The sequence below is a fragment of the Sinocyclocheilus grahami genome, unplaced genomic scaffold, assembly GCF_001515645.1.
Source record: "Sinocyclocheilus grahami isolate Dianchi unplaced genomic scaffold, SAMN03320097.WGS_v1.1 scaffold2692.1, whole genome shotgun sequence".
In the NCBI taxonomy this organism is placed as follows: Eukaryota; Metazoa; Chordata; class Actinopteri; order Cypriniformes; family Cyprinidae; genus Sinocyclocheilus; species Sinocyclocheilus grahami.
The window spans coordinates 9,857-14,247 of record NW_015507870.1 but is presented as its reverse complement, the minus strand read 5'-3'; the positions used below and the strand labels follow the sequence as shown (position 1 = coordinate 14,247).

Here is a 4,391-nt window from a genome sequence, read left to right as displayed (position 1 = left end):
TTTCTACGCAGAACTCTAAATAAGCCCCACATTTAGAAGAAAAAATCTAGTATATTACTAAATATACAGTGATAGCTCTAAAAAAATATATATATAAACATGCACAAAACTATAGAATACACAACACGTTAAATATGTTTAAACAAAACATTTTCATTTAATGTACATCCACATGCATCTGTAGCCTACCTTAAATATAAAAAAGAGATAAATAAGCCATTTAATATTTTAAATATTTTGCATATATGCACAAATATACATTCTGTTTCAGTGAAAATCATAGTACGTGTTACACGTTAATGTACACTCTAAAAATGCTGGGTTGTTTCAACCCAACTTTGGGTCAAATATAGACTAACCCAACTTTTGGGTAAAAAAATGTAATTGAAAAATGTAATTTAATTTTAACAGTTGGGTTAGTCCATATTTGACCCAAAGTTGGGTTAAAACAACCCAGCATTTTTTACAGTGTATTTTACTTAAATTGCGTGTTATATGGGACATAAATTATGGTCAGACTACTGTTTTTATAGTAATATAATACACTATATTTGCAAACCATTTCAGAAATCTGGTAAGGCATGTGTAATGCAGGATCCAAATCAAAAAAAAAACAAAACCCGTCTCATTCCAAATAAACAAGTAGTTCCATCCTTGAGTTTTAAATGAAATCTCGCGAGAGGGCGGACGAGCAGAATGCGGAAACTGGTGTGCGATTGTCTGGCTGCGATATTAAAATTGAAACTGGATGATACAGTAGCGCTTTATAACATATAGAGACGACGATCTTTTTCTTCCGTTTAATTAAATATTACGATATTTACGTTATTTGTTGGTTTTGTTGAGCCATTTAGGCGGATTAAAACAGCTGTAAAGGATTTATTTTTAAATAAAAAAATGTTGAGAGAGATCTATACGCGTTTAGAAACTATTGAGGACCGAAGCGGTGGATAATGCATTATACACGACATACATTGTGACGGCCAGTCAACAAATTAAGGGTAAGGGAAATATTTTTTCTATACAAAGAAGCTGTTTAGTGTTTTGTATGTGTGCTACACACCACGTATAATGCCATACGTTAAGCTAGAGATCTGTCATCGGACAAAAACAGTGGATGGTGAATTCACGGAGAAACTTTTGGTAAAGAATCAAACTGCAGGTAGTATTTGAACCATACGCTATATATTACCTTGACAAAGTCAACATTGTACACTTATGTCAAACCATTTCTCAGACAGAGACGTTATTTTTCTCGATACGCTGACATTCTTGCTCCTAGAGCGGACTTGAGGCCCTTTGGGCGGTAAATATTGTTTTCTATACAGGTGAAGACAGGAGGTGTCTTCCACCAGGGGGCGACATACGGCTCAGTATAACGATTTCTATTGAGCAACACACACATCTCTATAAAAGTATTCTTTAACATCCTCATCTATAAATCAGAAATTGCTGTGATCAGCTCTTTCATATCAGCGCTGGGAAAAGTAACCTGCCGTCTAAAAGCCTTGAGAAGCGGTCAGGATAATAACTTGCATGAATAATCACACTGAGAAGCTTAAACAGCAACTGAATTGACACATTTAAGACTTATGAAGGGTCTCATAGGTCTACAATGTAGAGATAGAATTCTGCAAGTGGCACATAATGGAAAGTACCAACAAACAACACAAACCGACTATAATAAAAAGCATAACAATGAGTTCATGAACCATGTTCGCATGACATTTCGATTGTAAATTTTGTAAATAAATGTACATGCATGTGTTTTTCATGTTTATGGGTGATTTCAAGTGTCTTGCTGTATGATATGCTGTACTTAAAAATATAAAAAAATGTAAAAAATTCTTGTTCTTACATTACATTTAGTCATAGTGAATTTAAATTGAAAAACTAATTATTTAATGTATCCTCCAGACTGCACATGCAATACTTGTACTATATATATATATATACATATATATAATTAAAGAAAATAATTAATAGTCTAATAAAGTAAAAAAATAAAAATAAAAACGTTTAATAGTAGTAATACAGATTTTAAAGCCATGTCAGCTTCTTTATGGCAAAAACAAAGTTGAAAACTGTTGTTTAAATTAGGCTACTTACTTTTTTTTTAATGGAGTTTAGCATGTCACACACTACAGGACATTTTGAAGCAGTTTTTCCAATAGTCAGACCAATACTTAGGTTTGTAATTTAATGCCCTGCTATCTATTTTCAAGACGACAAACAGATTTAGTAACATTTTGTGTGTATTAATGCTAAATAGGGGTGAATAAATGACAAGATTAGGTTTTGGGGATCTATCCCTTTAAGTGTTTAGCTGTTTCCACACAAAAGCAGGTTGTTCAGCGTGCTGAGGCCTCAGAATGGCCTCTTGTCTTCGGTTACGTCTTTTTATGCTAACTTCCAAGGCTCCCACTGGGGGAAGGGCTCTTGAAAAACACTCATAACTGCCAAGCTTCAAAATCCCTTTCTTCCTTCCTGATAGGATCCTGATTAACAACAAAGATTGGCCACTTAGAAATTAAACTTTTACATCATAGAAAATCCTAACCACATTGTTGAAAATAGACCACAATTACAATTATATTAACTGATGATAAAACTGTAAGAGAAAACTTAATAGATTTTGCATTGAGGACAACAACTACACCATCTATCTCAATTCTTCACATCTAAAATTGTAGTAGTATTCCTGGTTAAAACATTGTTAAAGGGAAAGTTCACCTAAAATTTAAAATCATTTTTCTTTCTCACTCCTATGTCATTTTAAAACCTGTATGACATACATTCGTATTTAAAAATGTGTTTTATTCCTTTAAAATGCAAGTCAATAAGACCCAAAACAGCACAAATCTAGATGAAGGTTATTTAACAACATTTGTTTTTAGCTCAGCTGGCAGCATATGGCACTACAATGTCAAGGTCATGGTTTCGACTCCCAGGGAACAAAAAGATATGCACAGCAATATGGCCCTAGACATGCAACAACTTGCAATTGAGCTACAATACCTTTACATTTGCTCGAAGATTATCTCTCACAGTTTTTGTTGTATAAATAGTCTGTGTGATATTTTGATCTTGATGGTAAGGATAGTTGGTCAAAACATAAAAAAAGCATCTACACAATAACTGCACTACCATACTAAATTGTTCTACATAAGAATAAGTTCTTTAAAAAGAAAATTGTTCAATTCAGGTACTCAAATGATTTTGCGATTAATTTGATAAACCACGCATAGATGATGCATTATTCATTTGGCGAATGCTTTTATCTAAACTGACTGGTGTTGCTTTCAAATGTATACATTTGATCATCTCATGCATTCTCTGGGAATCGAACCAATGACCATGGCGTTGTTTTAATAAACAAAAATTGGAGCTTTAAATCAGCAGATTTATTTTTAGAAACACACATTTGTTAGTATATCATAGATTGATAAAAGAGAAGTGCAGGCCTAAGAAAACATTGCAATATTTTCCCAGTATCCACTGATGAAGAAAACCACAGCAAAACATCACAAACTCGCCACTCATTCCATTACAACCCAACAAAATCTTAGAAAATTCCTTTGCATAAGCATTCAGCAAGCTATAGCCTACTTCCACTTTTTAACCAAAGCAAGGTATTTATAAAGCGCGGTGGATAAAATCAACCACAGCAAAGTGTAAATGATTAATATTTCTTCAATGCCCCCATTATTAATAACGCATCAAGGCGAAACGCGATGTTGCGTTGTGAAATGCTACTTAGCCTAATTCATAACCCAAAATCATTGCAGAGTCAGTGTAGCGTGAATTAGCGCACCGGTTTCTATTCCATGTTAACTAATATCATTTCAGATAAACAGTTTAAAAATAGTATAACTTGATTAGAAAAATTAATATGTGAACACACCTGAACAAAAAACACATCCGGTTTGATGCATAGATAACCTAATGTTCCTCTTTCGCCCCCTTGTGTATTGAGGTTGTCAGACCTTTGCACGAGCTCGCTCGCATACTAGTTGTCATAGTGATTTATGATATCCTACTGGATGTTCACTGGAAGTACATTAATGTAAAGACATCTGTGCGCGTTCGATTAAAAAAAAAATCTGTGAAAATCATCAGCACGGCATATGCTAATAATATAGGCTAACTTAGGCTATGCATTTAACCCGACATATTCTTAACATAGACAATTATGTTTCATTTATAAATAATAATTATTTCTTAGTTATTGAATGAAAGTTTATTTTGCTTAGTATTAGTCCGCTATGCATCATATAGAATTAGAATGAACAAGGTTAACGTTTGCTATATATTATATTTTCATACAGATGCTTCAGCTTTAAATCTAGCTGTCTCATAGTACGACATAACAAAAATCCATGAAAAACTGG

The 4,391-nt window shown here is 33.3% G+C and overlaps 1 protein-coding gene across 1 annotated transcript in view; it reads right to left on the bottom strand.

Annotated features, from left to right (window-relative positions):
- LOC107575526 (uncharacterized) overlaps positions 1-4,391 on the bottom strand; it is a 17,393-nt gene that overhangs the window by 7,626 nt on the left and 5,376 nt on the right. The gene's annotated exons all lie outside the window — the stretch shown is intronic.